Raw genomic sequence first — 19791 nt, 5'->3', positions numbered from 1 at the left:
CCACTTTATTTTCCTGCCTCTGACATATGAAGTAGCACGTAAGTGGTTGCAAGAGGTCTTTCTTTATAAATATTGAAGTGATGCATTCTACTGCTTCTAATATTTTTGTGGATATGCCATCAGGGAACAGATGGGTATTTATTTTGTTTTTTTTTTGAGATATTTGGAGAAATAAATTTTATAATCTCCCATGGCAAGCTATTCTGGTGTATAGCAACTGATTGAAAAAAAAAAAAAAAGACACGGGAAAATTGTTTCTATCATTCCTTTCTTCCTACAAGTGTTTTTTTCCCAACACCCAAAATTGGCTATTTAAAAATTGTTTAGGAACAATGAACCCAATTCTGCTCCCCTTTTAAAAGATGTGACCACAGTCAAAGGAATCCTTGATTGGTGATACATGTAGAATTGTCTTTACAATATGCACAGAAGTCTCTAGTATGTATATAGGGAACTATGGTATGTAGGGAATGCTCCAGAGTGCTACCCCTTGAATTTGGGGAGAAAGGAGGAAAATGTTGCCGTACTCAAGGGCCATCCTACAACAGAGGAAAGTGTTCCCTCTGGAATTGTGTGCATAGGATTTGTCTTCTGTGGATATGTGCACCAGACCATGGAGGCTGGTCAGGGCACAAACTGGCAAGAATGACCACTTGGTCAGGTGACCTTCCTGTTACTGTGGTTCCCCATGAAATCTGCCAACAAGCAGAGGATGCACAGAGATACAGGATGCACCTGTGTGCACTGGTGGACATAGGCCCACTCCTCAGCACCTGCCTTGTTCCTCATTGAGGAATGGTAAAAGTGATTGTTTTAGTGTCCTCATTCCTAACGCAAATACCAAGCAATGGGTTGACTTAAACTATGGAATTTATTAGATCATGGTTTTGAGGCTAGGAGAAGTCCAAAATTCAGGCATCAGCAAGGTGATAGTTTCTTCCCAAAGACTGGCATTCTGGGGCTGGCTGATGGCAGTCCTTGGTCTTGGGCTCCTCTGTCACACGGCAATGCATGTGGTGGCCTCTTACGGCCTCTTCCTTCTCTTTCATGTTCTGTTGACTTTCAGCTTCTGGCTGCTCCATCAGTGGCTGTTTTCCCTCTTTGACCTTCCTTATAAGGTCTTCAGTAATAGGATTAATACCCAGCCTAGGCTATACTTTATCTGAAGTAATCTCCTTAAAAGGTCCAATTTACAAGGGTACACATACACAGGAATGGATTAAGCTTAAGAACATGTTTTTCTGGAGTACATACAGCTTCAAACCACCACAGTGGTCCCATCAGCCCACCATGGGACAAACCCAGTGGAGTCAGAGGAACCCAGAACTAGCTCATTTCATTCAACATGAGGTCTTCAAGGTTCATCCAGGTTGTTGCGTGTGTCAGAACATCATTCCTTTATATGGCTGAATAAAATTCCATTGTATGTGTTTATCCATTCATTGGCTGATGGACACTTGGATTGCTTCCGTCTTTCAGCAATTGTGAATAATGCCACTGTGAATATCAGTGTGAAAATATTTGTTTGAATCTCTGTTTTCACTTCTTTTGGGTATATAACTAGAAGTGAGGTTGCTGGTCATATGGTTATTCCATATTTCACCTTCTGAGTAACTGCCAAACTGTTTTCCACAGTGGCTGCACCATTTTGCTTTCTCACCAACAATGAACAAGTGTTCCTGTTTTTCCACATCCTCTCCAAAACTTATTTCTTTTTTTTTTTTTAAATAATAGTCATTCTAGTGGGTGTGAAATGGTATCTCATTATGGCTTTGATTTTCATTTCCCTGATGACTAATGATGTTGAGCATCTTTTCCTTGGTTTATTTGCTATCTGTATATTTTCTTTGGAGAAATGTCTATTCTTTTGCCCATTTTTAAATTGGGTCTTTTTTCTTTTTGTTGTTGAGAAAATCCTACAGGATTTCTTTATATATTCCGGATATTAAACATTACTGGATATGTGGTTTTCAAATATTTTCTCCCATTCTGTAGATTGTCTTTTTACTTTCGTGATGAAGGCCTTTGATGCACAAAGTTTTTAATTTTGTTGAAATTCCACTTATCTATTTTTTTCTTTTCTTGCTTGTATTTTTGGTGTAAAGCCTAAGAAATCATTGCTTAACACAAGGTCCTGAAGAAGTTTCTCTGTATTTTCTTTTAGGAGTTTTAGAGTTTTGGTTCTTATATTTAGGTCTTTGACCCACTTTGAGTCAATTTTTGAATATGGTGTGAAGTTGGAAACCACCTTCATTCTTTTGCATATGGTTATCCAGATTTCCCAGTACCATTTGTTGAAGGGACTATTCTTTCCACATTAAGAGGACTGGGTACTCTTGTCGAAAATCAGTTGGCCATAGATGTGAGAGTATACTTCTGAACTCTCAATTCAATTCTCTCCAATTCCATTGGTCTGTGTGTATGTCCTTGCATTAGTACCATGCTGTTTTGACTACTATAGCTTTATAGGAAATTTTTAAATTGTGAGGTGTGGGTCCTCCAAGTTCATTCTTCTTTTTCAAGGTGGTTTTAGATATTTGAGTCCCTTTACCCTTCCATGTAAATTTGACAGTTGGTTTTTCCATTTATTCAAAGAAAGCTGTTGGAATTTTTATTGGGATTTCATTGAATCTGTAAATTATTTAGGGTAGAATTGGCATCTTAACAGTATTTAGTCTTCCAATTCATTAATACATTCGTTATGGAATGTCCTTCGATTTATTTAGGTCTTCTTTGATGTCTTTAGCAATGTTTTGTAGTCAAGTGCCTTTTTAGTTTCAATTAAAATGATCATGTGTTTTTTTCCCTTGGTTCTGTTACTGTGGCACATCAAATTAATTGATTTTCTAATGTTACCCATCCTTATAAACCTGGGACAAATCCCACTTGATCATGGTGTATAATTCTTTACTGTGCTGTTGGATTAAGTTAGTATTTCATTGAGGATTTTTGTATCTATATTCCTAAGAAATATTGATCTGTAATTTTCTTGGCTTTGGACAGGATTGGTGTTAACTCTGCTTGGTATGTTTGGTAAAGTTAACCAGTGAAGCCATCTGGTCCTTGGTTTTTCTTTATTGGGAGGTTTTTTTATTACTGATTCTGTCTCTTTATGTGGTATTGGTTTAGTGAGAGCTTCTACTCCTTGAATCAATGTAGGTATTTTGTGTGTTTCTAGAAATTTGTCCATTTCATCTAGGTTGTCTACTTTGTTGTACAGTTGTGCATAATATCATATTGTAATACTTTTTGTTTCTGCAGGTTTGGTAGGAATGTCCTCTCTCTTTTCCGGTTTTTATTATTTGCGTGCTTCCTTTTTTTGCTTTTTCATTGTCAGTCTAGCTAGAGATTTGTTGATTTTATTGATCTTTTCAAAAAACCAAATTTTGATTTCATTGATTCTAGCTATTTTTTTCTTCTATCTTATTCATCTTTGCTCTAGTCTTTATTTCCTTTTTAAATATAATGAGACTTGTTGTATGACCTACCATATGGTCTATCCTGGAGAATGACCATGTGTCTTCCAGAAGAATGTGTATTCTGCTGCTGTTGGATACAGTGTTCTATGTATGTCTGTTAGGCCTAGTTGTTTTATAGCATAATTCAAGTCTTCTATTGACCTTCTGTTTAAATTTCCTATCCATTACTGAAAGTGGTGTATTGATACCTCCTACTATTAATGTAGAACTGTCTGTATTTCCCTGTAAATCTGTCAGTATATGCTTCATATAATTTGGGGTTCTGCTGTTAGGAGCATATATATATATTTGTAATTATTATGTATTCTTGTTGAATTGATCCCTTTGTAAATATATGGTGACCTCCTTTGTCCCTTGTAACAGCTTTTGACTTAAAGTTTGTTTTATCTGATTTTAATATAACTACCTCAGCTCTCTTTTGGTTACTATTGGCATGGTATATTTTTTCCATCTTTTCACTTTCAACCTACTTGTGTCTTTGAATTTAAGGTGAGCCTCTTGGCTCACAGCATGTGGTTGGGCCATGCTTTTTTATCCATTCTGCCATACTTTGCCTTTTGCCTGGAGAGTTTAACCCATTTACATTTAAATTAACTACTGCTAATGCAAGTCTTTCTCCTGCCATTTTGCTATTTGGTCTTTGTCCTATATCTTTTTTGTCCCTCAATTCTTTCATTAATGCCTCATTACATATTTATTTGATCTTCTGTAATGTACTATTTTGAGTCCCTTCTAATTTCCTTGTTTATATATGTTTCAAATATTTTCTTTGTTGTTATCATGGGGCATAAGTTTAGCATCCTAAATCTGTAACAGTCACTTTTTATTTGATACTAACTTAACTTCAACAACATACACACTGTTCCTGTACCCTTCTGTCCCTCCACCTTTGTGTTGTACTTGTTACAAAGTATATCTTTATACATTGTAGGTCCAAATTCATAGATTTATAATTTTTTATGCATTTGCGTTTTAGAACTTGTAAGAAGTAAAAAAAAATAATAATAGAGTTATATGCCAAAAAATACAATACAGTAGTACTGGCACTTATAATCATCCATATTGTTAAATTTACCAGAGATCTTTAATTCTTTATGCTGCTTTGATCCACTGTCTAGTGTCCTCTCCTTCCAATCTAAAGAACTCCTTTTAGCATTGATCATAGGGCAGGTCTGGTGGTGATGAACTCCCTCAGCTTTTGTTTATCTGAGAATGCCTTAATCTTTCCCTCATTTTTGAAAGACAGTCTCACCAGACATAAAGTTCTTGGCTGGCAATTGTTTTCTTTTATTGCTTTAAATATTTTATCCTACTGCCTTATTACCTCCATGTTTTCTGATGAGAACTTGAAAATTAATCTTGTTGGGGCTCCCTTGTTATGTAACTCATTGGTTTTTCTCTTGCAGCTTTCAGAACTCTTTCCTTGTTCTTGGCATTCAACACTTTGACTACTATATGTCTAGATATGGTTTTCTTTGAGTTTATCCTGTTTGGGGTTCATCGGGCATCTTTGAGCTTCTTGAATGTGTATATTCATGTCTTTCATTAAATACGGGATGTTTTCTGCCATTATTTCTTTTACTATTCCTTCTGCCCCCTTCTCTCTTTTTTCTCCTTCTGGGGGTCCCATAATGTATCTACTGGTATACTTGAACCCATAGATTTTTTAGGCTCTGCTCGCTTTTTTTCATTGTTTTTTCTTTCTGCTCCTCAGCCTGAATCATTCAATTTGTCTTATCTTTCACTTCACTGATTTTTTCTGCTAGCTCTAGTCAGTTGTTGAAACACTCTGCAGAATTTTTTGTTTCAGTTATTATGGACTTCAAGTCCAGTATTTCTATTTGGTTCCTTTTTAGACTTTTTATTTCTTCATTGAGATTCTTGTATTGTTACTTCATTGTTTTCTCCAAGTCCTTTAGTTCTTTCTCGCATTTTCCTTTATATCTTTGAGCCATATTGAAGACCATTTTTTAAAATTCATATTTATTGAGATATATTCACATACCATGCAGTCATACAAAACAATGCACAAATTCAGTTGTTTACAGTACCATTATATAGTTGTGCATTCATCACCAAAATTAATTTTTGACAGTTTCATTCCCACACACACAAAAATAATAAGAATAAAAATTAAAGTGTAAAAGAACAATTAAAATAAAAAAGAACACTAAGTGCCTTTTTTTTTCCTCCCCCCATTTTTCTACGCATCCATCCATAAACAAGACAAAGGGGAGTGTGGTCCATACGGCTTTCCCAATCACATTGTCACCCCTCAGAAGCTACATTTTTATACAATAGTCATCAAGATTCATGGGTTCTGGGTTGTAGTTTGATAGTTTCAGGAATTTACTGCTAACTATTACAATTCATTAGAACCTAAAAATGGTTGTCTATATTGTGCATAAGAGTGTCCACCAGGGTAACCTCTCGGCTCCTTTTGGAATCTCTCTGCCCATGGAGCTTATTTCATTTCCTTTCACATCCCCCTTTTGGTCAAGAAGATGTTCTCCATCCCACAATGCTGGGTCTAGATTCCTCCCCGGGAATCTTATTGCACATTGCCAGGGAGATTCACTCCCCTGGGTGTCAGATCTCATGTAGGGGGGAGGGCAGTGATTTCAAGTTGGCTTAGCTAGAGAGAGAGGGCCACATCTGAGCAACAAAGAGGCATTCAGAAGGAGGCTCTTAGGCACAATTATAGGGAGGCCTAGCCTCTCCTTTGCAGCAACAGTCCTCCCAAGGGCAAGTCCCGTGGCAGAGAGCTCAGCCCATCAAACCACCAGTCCCCTATGTCTGTGAACACATCAGCAACCATTGAGGTGGGGGAGCCCAACACCCCTGCACTCCCCACCAGCCCCTCAAGGGGGCTGTGCATATCCTTTTCATTGTTTTTTTTTTTAATTAACTCTTTTTTTAAAATCAACTATATCAAAAAAAAATTGGAAAAAGCATACAATAAAAAAAACCATTTCAAACAAACCATAACAACATGTTCCTATTCTACCCCAAGAAAATAACCTAATATATCAACGTTTCTGTGAACTTGTTCCTACCATACCCTTCAGAAATTAACAAACCATAGTCATTCCTGGGCATTCCTAGAATGTTAAATTTACCCACAATAGCTTATAGCTTATCTGTTCTTATTGAGTTATCGTTCCCCCTTCCATAATTGCTCTCTATCATTAGTTCCCCTACATTCTACATTATAAACCATTTATTTTAGGAGTGTGTTGTTTAACCTCCAGGTGTTTGTGAATTTTCTAAGTCTCTGATGGTTATTGACTTCTAATTTTATTCCATTGTGGTCAGAGAATGTGCTTTGAATAATTTCAATTTTTTAAAATTTATTGAGGCTTGTTTTATGTCCCAGCATATGGTCTATTCTAGAGAAAGTTCCATGATCACTAGAGAAGAATGTGTATCCTGCTGATTTGGATGTAATGTTCTATATATGTCTGTTAAATCAAATTCATTTATCCAATTGTTTAGGCTTTCAGTTTCCTTATTGGTCTTCTCTCTGGTTGATCTATCTATAGGAGAGAGTGATGTGTTGAAGTCTCCCACAATTATTGTGGACACATCCATTGCTTTCTTTAGTTTTGCCAGTGTTTGTCTCATGTATTTTGTGGCACCATGATTTGGGTGCATGAACATTTATGATTGTTATATCTTCTTGTTGAATTGCCCCTTTTATTAGTATGTAGTGGCCCTCTTTGTCTCTCCTATCATCCTTGCATTTAAAGTCTATTTTATCTGAGATTAATATTGCTACATCTGCTTTCTTTTGGCTGTAGCTTGCATGAAATATTTTTTTTCCATCCTTTCACTTTCAATTTCTTTGCGTCCCTGTGTCTAAGATGAGTCTCTTGTATGCAACGTATTGATGGTTCATTTTTTTTAATCCTTTCTGCAAATCTGTATCTTTTAATTGGGGAGTTTAATCCATTTACATTCAATGTTATTACTCTGAAGGCATTTCTTGAATCAGCCATCCTATCCTTTGGTTTATGTTTGTCAGATATATTTTTTCCCTCTCTCTCTTATTGTCTTTTAATGAACCAATATTGAATCTCTTTAGTACAGAACCTTTCTCCATATATCTCTTTCCTTTAGTATCTGAAGTAAGGCAGGATTTTATTAGCAAAATCTCCCAGCATTTGTTTGTCTGTGAAAAATTTTAAGCTCTCTCTCAAATTTGAAGGAGAACTTTGCTAGATAAAGTATTCTTGGTTGGAAATTTTTCTCTCTCAGAATTTTAAATATGTCATGCCACTGCCTTCTCACCTCCATGGTGGCTGCTGAGTAGTCACTACTTAGTCTTATGTTGTTTCCTTTGTATGTGGTGAATTGCTTTTCTCTTGCTGCTTTCAGAACTTGCTCCTTCTCTTCAGTATTTGAGAGTCTGATCAGAATATGTCTTGGAGTGGGTTTATTTGGATTTATTCTATTTGGAGTTCGCTGGGCATTTATGCTTTGTCTATTTGTATTGTGTAGAAGGCTTGGGAAGTTTTCCCCAACAATTTCTCTGAGTACTCTTTCTAAACCTTTACCCTTCTCTTCCCCTTCTGGACACCAGTGAGTCTTATATTTGGACATTTTATTTTATCTATCATATCCCTGAGGTCCATTTCGATTTTTTTGATTTTTTTACCCATTCTTTCTTTTGTTCTTTCATTTTCTGTTCTGTGGCCCTTGAGGTCACTGATTTGTTGTTCATCTTCCTCTAGTCTTGTACTATGAGTATCCAGAATCTTTTTAATTTGGTCAACAGTTTCTTTTATTTCCCTAAGATCACCTATTTTTTCATTTACTCTTGCAATTTCTTCTTTATGCTCCTCTGGGGTCTTCTTCATGTTCTTTATATCCTGTGCCATGCTCTTCTTTATGTCCTTTATATCCTGTGCCATGCTTCCATTGTTTCTCTATAGTTCTTTGATTAATTGCTCCAAGTACTGTGTCTCCTCTGATCTTTTGATTTGGGGGTTTGGGTTTGGATTATCCATATCGTCTGGTTTTTTCATATGCTTTAAAGTTTTCTGTTGTTTTTGGCCTCTTGGCATTTGCTTTACTTGACAGGGTTCTATTAGGATATGCAGGATTATTCAAAGACTAATCTCTAATTTGTCAGATCTACAGCTTGGTGGCGTACACTTTCTCTAACTAACCAGCAGATGGCGTTCGCGAGTCATCTATTCCCCTCAAGTCAGTTCTCCACAACTTTGTCTTTGTGATGTGTGGGGGTCTGATTCTTGTGGGGTCCAATCGGTGCACCAAGTTTGGATGTGTTTTTCATGTTGTCCGCCCTGAATGTGGGGTGTGTGTCTGAGTGGTTAGGGAGGGAGGGCAGTTTTGATAATCAAACCTCGCAGGTGTTTCTGGAGATTTAAGGCTGTTTCAAGAGTCTAAACCTTCATTTCAGTCTCGCCACAGATTGTCTCTGCTGCTGACCCACAAGTCCTTGGTATTGGAGTATGGTCCCTGAGATTTCCGAGTGGGTCCCTCTTCCAAGCCATGCCCTTCTAGGGCCTCTGCTGAGGGAAGGTTGTGCTACATCACAAGCGCACGCCATCCCTCAAAGGAAGTTCTGGACTGACCGGGCCATGTAGGGGCGTTCCCAGCCTGCTGTAAGGATGGCTGTATGGGTTGTGTTAATTTTCCCCTTTTTGCACAACTCTGCCTTCTCAGCTCCAGACAATTAGCTTGTGGGTGTGCGAAAGGCTATTGTCCACACCTGATATTGTGGAGTGTGTGTGTGTTGCTCGAAACACTTCCTGTCACGCTGGGTTTTTTGGTGTGGCTCTGGGCTGTGGGGCTGGTGCCAGGCAGTTGTGTTCCCAGCCCACCAGGAGCATGGCTGCAAGTGGCATGGTTATTTTCCCCTTTTGGCTCACCTCTGATTTCCTTGCTCCAAGACTATTAGCAGCAGGTGTGCGAAAGGCTATCTTCCATGCCAGATATTGAGGTGTTTGCACAGCCCGTTCCTGCTGCGCTTCACTGTGCAGTTCTCGCTGCAGTATCTGCAGCCGCTTTTGGTTTTTTTTTAAAAAAGAACTAGTCCGCCTCCAAATGCCAACCCACAGTTTCCCCACACCGCAGCATGGCTGCCAGATATTCAGGAGGCTTACTCACTTGTTTCAGAATGCAGACTCCGGGTTTCACCAAGTGCACGGTCCCTGTGGATTTAGCAGACCTTGTCCAGCTGGTGCATCGCTGGAAGTGGTGTTCTAGGTCACTTTCTGGCTTATATCTAGCATTTTTCATGGAGGTGTTTTTTCGCCGTGTCTCTTCTAGCCACCGTCTTAGGTTCTTTCCCCGTTTTTTTTGTTTGTTTGGTTTTTTTAAATGTCTTTGTCTGGTATATCCAACGTCTGGTCTTTGTTGATGGTTTCTAGATTTTTATCTTGTTCCTTGGGTGGGTAATCATTTCCTGTTTTTTTTTTGTTTCTTTGTTTTTTTTTTGCATTTTTTTTGTCTTGTAGTCTTTTGTTGCACTCTGTTCATTTTAGTATTTTAAAGTGTTAACTTTGTGATTTAGTCCATGAGCTCATGCTCTTCCTGAAGTTTATATCCAGCTCATGATAAAACAGATATTTCCTTTTATGTCAGGAGCTAACAAAAACAAACAAACCAATGCAAAAATACCCCTTCATAGTCATTGTAAATTGGCTCTGTCTGGATCAGTCTGAAGTGAACATGAGCCTGCCTCTTGTCCTGAGCTTGTGCTCGCTCATAGCCTTAGGAATTCCCCTTTTGCACGAATCAATTGTCCCCTCTATTGCCTAGGATAGCCACTTTCCCCTGCTCCCAGATGCGCTGTTCTGTGTCTTCAAGCTAGTACTCCTTTGCCCTGGGCCACTTTGATTTAATTGTGTCTTGCACTGCTTTAGCTGTCTGAAAGCTGCTTTTGGTTTCCAAGCATCATTTTTCAATCTTTCAGGCCATCCTCAGCACATGACTGTGGCATACAGCCGCTCCAGTATGTGCATAGGGGTTACTCTGCACCCTCAGGAACAGGGTCAGGGGCCTGCAATGGGAGCCCAGGCTGGCTCCACCCACACCAGGGAAGTGTCAGGGGAGGTACCAGCAAGTGTGCCACAAGCTTCTCCTTCCATTTTTAAACCTGTGTTTTCTTGATTCAGCACTCACCCAGCTTCTGCAACCCTTTAACTCTTTTCTAAAATTTTGAGAAAGATGGCTCTGCCAGTTTTTGCTAGCTGTTCAAAGATTTTGTGGGGAAGTGGAAACTTGCAGCATCTTATCTCCAGCTTGGTCAACCAGCTCTCTAATCTTTTAAGATTTTCCATTTTCATCTCACTTTGCTCATTTTTCCTAAAGCTATCTTCCTGGCTATGATTTTCACTGTGAATTTCTCTTTCTGCTCTGCTTTCCATGTGATCTTGTGTTTTGGCAGTTCACTTTCAGCTCTTTCTGTTTCCTTATCAATTATTCTTTGAGCTCTTGTATCTCTGCTTTGAGCTCTTAGATGACAGCAGCCTTAGACTCTATTTGGTCATAGTTTTACCTACAGACATCTCTAGCATATTAATTACAGTGGAGTTCTCAGTGTATTTTTATGTCTGCCTTAGAGCTCTTCTCTGAAATCTATGACTTCTTCAGAGTACTAAAAGAGAGTCCTACCCATTCAATGCTATCTCTATGTCAAGCATTATACACTTGTTAAATAGGCTTCAGTTTAATTAAGATTTTGTACTTCTCAGAAAGAGAAGAGTTTCTTCCTCTGAGATTCATATAGGTTTAAGTGCCACTTTATCTAGTTGTCTCATAATTAGTGGTACAGTAACTTTTAACATAATCATTACTCTTTAAATATCATTAGAGCCAAGCTGTGCTTGATGGCTCCCCCTGCAGTGCAGGGGACTCCAGCAGGGACCTTTCGTTGCTTCTCTTATTAAAACACTTGGGTGCCAGAAAAATGTGGGCAGGAGGACGTGGTGTCATTATGGAAAAGGTTTACTCTACCCCTCTATACAGATTTCCATGAGCATTACTTCCTGTATACCCTCAGAGGTTGCACATGTTCTTGACACTTAGCAAAAGAAGAAGCTAAGAAAATGCTACTTTGATTTGTTTCTCTTCTTCCCTCTTTTTTTGTTTTTGGTCAGCAATTAGAGCAGGTTCACTGATCTTTTACATAGGCCGATCTGAGGATCTGTTTATCTGATTAATGATATTCCACATCTAAATTTCCATATTGAATGAAGGATTAGCCACACTTTGTATTGTAGCCAATGGGCTCACTTTATGCTGGGGGAATCCCATATAATAGCTTGGGAATCAAAGCACCTTTGATTTTAGTTGTGTTTGAATTAACTGATACCGACTTAATGAAATTTGTTTAACCGTATGTGTAAACTTACTGTTATGTTCCTCCCCCACATTACTCCCCACCCACTGGCTTGTACAGACACAACCATCATAATCTGGGAGAAATAAAAGTCTACTTCATGGCAAATGAAGAATATATTTGGAATCCGGAAGATTTCTGCAGACCTTACTTCACTCTTGCCCTCAGACTATCTTGTGGTGGTTTGGATATTGCTTCCTGGAGGTCCTGAAGCCCCTTCTCTCTTGATCTCTTTTCTGCCTTTCCTGACCATCCCACCCTCTTACCCCCCAGCCCCTACTCCTGGACTCTCTCCTTCTTCAGCAGAGAGCCCCTGGGGACAAATAAGCCTCTCTCTTAAGGGTGTTGATAGTCTCTTAAGCATAAATCCTCACGTCATGCTAAACACCTACTGCTCCATCCTTACCAGGGGTGCGTGCTGGGCAGTGCACAGGTATGGAGGGGCCTAGAAGTCCACCACACCACACAGAAATTCACAGAACTGCAGAGCAGAGGTATGGAGGTGTCCTGGGTTCCAGTCCCTGATGTGCGGGTGAGAAGGCTGCAGCCCAGAGGCAGGCCGCGTGGCTCGTCCAAGTAACCAAGCAGATCCACAAGGTGGGCTTCAGCCCGCTGAGACCCACATCCCTGCTGCCTGACGATGAGGCCTGGCTGTGGGTGTCCCCTTATGAATATTCAGTAGCTAGGGCCTAAAAACTAGAAGGTCAGTATCTGTTTCCCTAAAACATTTGACAGTGGTGGTAAGTGCTACTAAAAGAGCAAGACTGCATGTTCCCCTTTCTGCTAAAATAATGTCCATGGCCTTTGTAAGATAAAATGAAAAAATGACAAAAAGATAAGGAAAATTTCAATAGTTTACTGATAATCTTTGCCAAGTCAAACCCAGCACAAGATGGTGTGTATTAACAGAATTTTTAAAAGGTCACAAGAATCAGAATTGTTAACTGGTGTAACATGTTTTCATCATATGCTGACATTATATCTGCCCCAAGTTTAACTCTTTGCTCTATCTCAGAATGTCATTATGGTTTTATTATAATGATGTAATTCTAATTCAAAATAGAGATTTTTTTCCCTGTACCTGGTTTAATGTATTGAGCCATACTAAACCAAATTACTCAAAGAAACCTTATCAATGGACAAGGAGATAAAGGTTACTCAAGAAATCAATCAATTGTTGATTTTATGTGCTTTCTTATCTTCAAGATGCTTTATCTTTGCCTCTAAGAGAGTTAAAAAACACAGAGGCAAGACAATTCCCTAAAAGACCTAAAGAGATCTGAGAACTCAACTCATCCTCCAATCCTGAGTAAGTCCTTAACCATGCTAAAGATATAAAAGTTATTCTGAGAATAATTGAATGTTCAGTATTTTGTGACAAAACTTTCAGTGTTTCCTGGAAGTATGAGAGCACAACACATACGTGCCTGCTGGAGGTGATCCTTGATGTTCGGAAGGGGGCAGCTACACAGAGCAAGAGAGAGGCATCATATCTTTGCACAGCTTTCTTCTTACCCTAAGGGTAACAGATCTCCTCTGGGCAGGTAGGATCCAGCCAGAGAGGAGAAGGAGCTCAGCTTCCTGCTGTCCCACTTACACTAGCGACCATGTGGTCCCCTGTAAGGGAACTTCTAGAAATGCCAGTTCTCCTGGTGCTTGAATACAGCTTAACCCTGGCAAGGCTCCATCCTCCTGATGGAGTCAGGGGTGGCCACAGATTCCACAAATAGCATCTCCACCCTGGTTTCTTGCCTCCCCACCCTCTGACTCTGGCGGCATTCCTCTTCCCCTGTGTGGTTATGATGCTAAGTTTCATCTGAGGTTCACAGTCACAAATCCATTTGAAATAATTTAACCATGTCAACATGCCACTAAGATGTATGACTTTGTTTACCTGCTGAGTTAAGTCAAGAATTGAATCCGATAGCTGGGTCATTTACATAAATGGGGCACTTTGGTCCCAAATATTCAGATGTCGAGATAAAAATGTTGTAGTGATATGTTTATAGCAGTCCCTGAGCACATGTTAATCCAGAAGGGCCGATGGATGGCGCCTATGAGGCAGCCTCTCCCCTCTGGTTAGCGCTCAGCCTCTCACATTTTCAGCTCCCTCTGGGATGGAGGAACAGGCTGCTGTTGGTTGTGTGCCTCCCTCTGCAGGTGATGAGCTGGAAGGCCAGACACGGAGTGAGCAGGTGCAGCAGAGGGCCCTTTAGCGCTCAGGGCCAGGGGCTGCTTTTCTGTGGGGCCATTCCCTCGCTTTTATTCCTCCTTCAGATGTTTTTCCCTTAGCCTCTTTTTCTTTCTAGGGAAGGTATATGGCATTCCAGGGAGATGGTCCACACACAGCTCTGGAATCATATGCTTTTAACACCACTCTCCAAAAATCCATCTCCTCTACCCCACCACAACAACCATGTCCCGAGGTGCCGCCTCCAGGATTGCTCATTGGAGCATCCCAGTTCTCAGACCTCATCTTCTTTGGCCTCATCTCTTTCGGCTTGCTTGTCAGCTGTTCCCTCTGTGCTGGACTCCACTGTGGGATGTGGCCCTTCTGCTTATCCATGAGCAATTGTCTGCCCTTTCAACACCACTCGGCCCAGTACCTGAGAATTCCTTCCTCTCTGGCTTTCCCTAGCCCCGGCTTGGCATGGCACTCATTCCCCAGATGAGCCGAAATGTCTGTTTCCCCCTTACTTGCCCCCTGCCCACCAAGACCAGTGGATGACATCACGTACCCTGCAGATGAGACCTTCCTGCATCCAAGGTCTCCAGCCTCACCTGGAGATGTCCTGCTTGGCACATCTCTGACTTCCCATTATCTGTCTCCTGGACCACAACAACCATTTCCTAACTGCCTGCCCTCTCCACCCCAGAGCGCAGTGCAGTTACAAACATGCATCTGATGAGGTTGTCCACTTGCTTTGAAGGCCAAGACCTAAACCTCGAGTGTGTCTTACAGAGACCGGCATGTCCTGGTCCCTGAACTCCTCTCTGGTGTCCGAGTGAGCCTTTCTTGCCTGTCCTCTTCCCTAAAGCCACCCCGGCCTCCCCTCACCTCCAAGACCCCTGTGAGTGGTCTCCAGGCCGTGGGTCTCAGCATACACTGCTCTCTCCATCCCTCGGCACAGTCTTCCTGTCCCTTTCAACGAGCTCATTCTTTCCTCAGTTCCTCAGATTAGATGAGGCCACATTTGTTCTAAGGTCTTGTAACTCCCTCGCACTTTTTTGTCACATGAAGGTCATCACAAACTGTACTTAAGCATTTATGTGACTTTTTTTTATTCATACCTGCCCCTCATCTAGACCATGAGCTTACAGTTCACTGTGGCTCACGGCGAGGACTGTGGCACCAGTGGTACGCTGAGGCTGTTTTTTAAATCAATGAAGGTTTTTCATTCATTCAATCAGTACCCGTCTGTGAGCACCTTTTATGCGTGTAATGAGATAACGGGCACAGGCCCAGCCTGCCAGTTCTAGTTGGGGGAAAGAGAGAAGTAAAACAGACAGTTACAGTGCATTGTATTATTTCCACCATGACTGGAAAAAAATGTTAAATTATAAGTATTTTCCATCCCCTTTTCTGTCCTCAGGAAGGACCATTATCTTGCTGAATGGGGTGATGGATAAAATTTTAGGTTTTCATGGTGAGAGGGTGGGTGAGCTATAAGAGAAGAGTCAGTGACATTTAAGAAACTGAGGAAGTAAGAAGATATGAAAAAACACTTTAAATTTTATTCCTGAACAGTGTCAAATACATACAGAACTTTAGCTACAGTGATAATATGAACACAGGTGCTTGGCTGCATGTGTCTGAAACCCTCCCCCCACCTCTAATCCTAACTGAAATCTCTAAAGACCTATAAAAACAGAGAAAAGCCTGCATCACCTTGGACATTAAGAAGGCTATCAACCAGTCCTTTCTAGAAAATTCTAGAAATTTCTGCCAGGCATAATGCATATAAGACAAGAATGAAGAAAGACAGAGACACCACTTGTAACTCAGCTCCATGAGGCCTTCTGGGAAGTCACTGGAAACCATTCTCTACCTTGAGTATGCCCCAAGTTTGGAGAACAAGGACTAGTAGGTGAAGGTGGTTGTTGGACCAGATATGGAATCAATCATGGTGCCAAGACATAGTTTAAATGGTGGGGGGCGGAGGGTGGGGCTAAAGACCCCCATGATTTCTATAAGCAGAAATTTCTTTGACATGGACAGTGGACATTTTTGAGGTCTAATGCAATGTGCTATTCAAGCACAGCTTCAAGACACCCCTGTCCCCCCTATACCCCACCTCTGGCCCAGCCCTCTGTCTGGATTGCTGCCCCAGAACCTCTTCTAAGAATTCTGGAGCTGCCACCAAAGTACATGCCCCCTTGGGAGTCTGCTGGCTGCTGTGATGTGGCAAGATTAAGGGTAGTTGCTTAGGAGGACTCTTGGTCCCAGATGGCTGTGCCACACACGTGGATCCCCTGCACCCCCAAATGGGAACACGGGGTCTTTGACACATTCAGATAAGAAACTGCAAAGAGATAGTCTGTGACACCAGCTCTCATCCTACCCAGAATAAGCATTCATAGCACCTATTTGCACACTCAAAAGGGTTTCAGTCACTCTAATCTCCAAACCAAAAATAAGGAGCTCCAAGAGGAGCTCAATTGCTTTGTTTGGGGGACAGATACCAGACAGGAGAAAAGGCTCATGATTTAACATAAACTGGAGAGGACAGCATGGTGCCTGCTCTGGGAAATTAGAGGTTATTTTTAAAGCATTTAGTTATTTTGGAGCTCTAAATTCATATAGGAATGCAGACAGAGGAGAGAAGGAATTAAGAGGTAAGTATGTAGCATGAGGAACTTTCCTAGGAGAATGACTGAATGATAGGGCCATCGGAAAGAACAAATAAAAATGGCAGAAGGGAATATGAAAGTACACAATTACTTGTAACAGAAGCAAGAGGAGACTTTTGGGGGCAATAGATAAGTTGGCAATCATGATTGCGGTGATGGCTACACTGTTGTACATGTATGTCAAAACTCATCAAATTGTATGCTTGAAATATGTGCACTTCATTGTGGTCAGTTATACCTCAATAAATCTGTTAAATGTTTTTTTGGGACAGGTAAGTGAGTGTAAAGAAGAAGGGGATAAAAGCAAAGCCTAGAAAGATAGAGAGGGAATAATGCATGAATTCAGTGATTAGTTTAGGGCATTTGATATGATTCAGAAACCAGAAGGGAACTGGTTGCAGAAATTTGAGGAAGAAAATAATGTAATCATGGCAGAGCTGAACAAAATTACTTTGAGCTGCTTGATATACAAAGACTATAGGAGTGAAATGGTCCAAACAAGAGAGGCCCAAGGACTAATAGCATTTGTGGTAGGAACAGAATGTGTTGGAGGAGAATCTACTGAGGGTAGAAATCATAAAGTGCAGTTTTATTTTATGTCTGGCCCCAGGGTGGCTGCTTGGGGTAGCTGTCTTTTGTGAGATGGTTCGCACAGCTTTTGTAGATCCATCTCTCGAGTTTCTCCATCACCACCCAAACCCCAGTGAGGACAGTGGGACAGATTTTATTATTTACATTTTAGAGATGAGAAAATGGAGGCTACAGAATGTGCAGCAGCTTAGATACAGTCTCACGCTAGCTGATAGTAGATCCAGATTTCTGTCTTGCAATGTCTGATCTGGTGTCTTCTCCACTACCAACATGATCTGTTTAGTAAGAAACAGAGAAATGGTGGCACCTAAAGAATTTGGTGGACCAGTGGACAGGCAAGTCTTCATTTCTGTTAAAACAATAAGCACTGCCCTCAACACATCTTTGTCCTATTAATCTCTTGGTAAATTTGAGAGTAGACCATTCCACCCTTAAATATTAGGAGCTATTTCAACATCCAAAGAAGTAGGAGGCTAATGTAAAAAATACCACCCAGATTTGCCCAATCTTATTATTTTTACAATATTTGCTTCTGATCTTATTTTTTAAATCAGAAAAGTCATCTGAGTTTTAAAATAAGAACTCTATTATTACGGACCTACCTGCAACCCCCAGCCATGATTCTCCCCTCCCTCCACATCTTCAGTTTCCAGGGCTGCTACAACACAATACTACACATTGATTGGCTCAAACAACAGGAATTTATTGGCTCACAGTTTGGAGGTCAGAAGTCCAAAATCAGGGTATCAGCAGGCTATGCCTTTTCCGAAGTCTGTAGGGTTCAAGTGGTGGCTTGTAGGCTGTCAAGCTCTGCCGATTTGTCTCTTTGTTTCCTCCTGTGGTATATAGTGACTCCTGCTCAGTTGTCTTACACAGACTCTAGCCATAATGAGCTATGGCCCACTTTCATTCAGTTTGATCTCACCTTAACTAATAACATATTCAAAGATCTTTTCAACAAATGAAATCACATGCACAGGACCAGGGGTTAGGATTTGCGCATGTTTTTTTGTGGGGGACATGATTAAATTCCCAGCACTCCGTATGAAATTAGAGATTGCCCAGAGGCAACCACTCTCCTGAAGTTAGTTTGTACTTTTCTTGTCTATGTTTTCACACTTCATTAGAATTTTACTTAATTTGTATTATACACAATTTCCTATTTTTACCAAATGTCATTTTTATATATTTATCCATGTTGCTTGAATTGAATGTTTGGTGAAATTTGCCTATAAAACCATTTCTTTTTGCAGGGGTGGAGTATAGTCAAATAGAACTATTTGAGTTTCCTCTTTCTTCTTGAGACGGTTTTAGTATATTTTATTTTTCTGGAAAAAATTGTCCATTTTGTTTAGGTTTTCAAATGCTTCGGCATGAAGTTTATGTCTATATTGTGTCTTATGTATGTCTCTTTTAATTTCTTATGTTTTCTCTTTCTTTAATTAGTCTTGCCAGAAGTTTGTCCTTTTTATTAGTTTTATTTCCCAAAGAACAAGGTTTAGTTTTATTGGTCCTCTCTGTTGTTGCTTTGTTTCATATTTCATTAATTTCTGCTTTTGTCTTCATTTATTCTTTCCTTCCAGTTTTTTCCCCCTCATTTCTCTGGTTAGGTGTTTTGTCACTGAATTTCCATCTTTCTTCTTCTCTCATGTAAGCATGTAAGGCTTTACATTTCCCTCTAGCTGCTTACTCCAAGTTTTGATATATAGTAATTCTTTTCATTTGGTTCCAAATATTCTCTAATTTTCATTATGATTTATTTTTTGATCCTTGAGTTATTTAGCAGAATGTTTTCAATTTTGCAGCTATATGGAGAATTTTATTATTTGTAGCAAATTTCATTGCACTGTATCAGATACCCTGATGTATCTGATAGCTTATCTTTGTTGCTTGTTTAGATTTGCTTTGTGCATGAGTTTGTGGTTAGGTTTTTAAAACTTTTTATTGTGGTAACCTACATACAATGTATAATTTCCCGTTTCAACCATGTGCAAGTATTCAATTCAGTGGCATTGATGATTCACAATGTTGTACTACCATCGCCATCATCCATCATCCAGGTTTTCACATTCTCCCAAACAGAAACTCCTTGTGGTCAGTGTTTGTCAGTGCTCCATGGATCTTGTTTGTACAGTACTCTGCTAGATTCGTGTGGTGTTCACATCATGTTCTCAGGTACTTCTCTGTCCTTGTTGAATAGTTTTCTATAAGATACGTTGAGAGGAGTGTGTCAAAACCACCTTTATAATGAAGGGTTTAGCCACTTATCCTCCTGCCTCTGGTTTCCTTCTAGAGACTCCTCTTCCTCCTCCTAATCCTACATCCTAGTCCAAACCATCTTCTCTCTTCACTGAGCATACCCCCTCCAGGCGGCTTCATCTTCTCCCTTGGCATCCGTTCCCATCTCTGTGTTGGTAACTCTCAAATCTGAGTCTCCAGCAGACCCATGCAGCAGGCTGCTGTACGCCCCACTACGGGGTGCCTCGGGCATCTCTGAGT

The 19791-nt window shown here is 40.3% G+C and overlaps 1 protein-coding gene across 4 annotated transcripts in view; it reads left to right on the top strand.

The window, feature by feature from the left end:
• The window catches only part of FAM189A1 (family with sequence similarity 189 member A1), a 496302-nt gene that overhangs the window by 385776 nt on the left and 90735 nt on the right, over positions 1-19791 (top strand). The gene's annotated exons all lie outside the window — the stretch shown is intronic.

Source organism: Choloepus didactylus, chromosome 4 (genome assembly GCF_015220235.1).
Source record: "Choloepus didactylus isolate mChoDid1 chromosome 4, mChoDid1.pri, whole genome shotgun sequence".
Taxonomy (NCBI): domain Eukaryota; kingdom Metazoa; phylum Chordata; class Mammalia; order Pilosa; family Megalonychidae; genus Choloepus; species Choloepus didactylus.
This window is presented reverse-complemented; position numbering and strand designations above follow the sequence as displayed.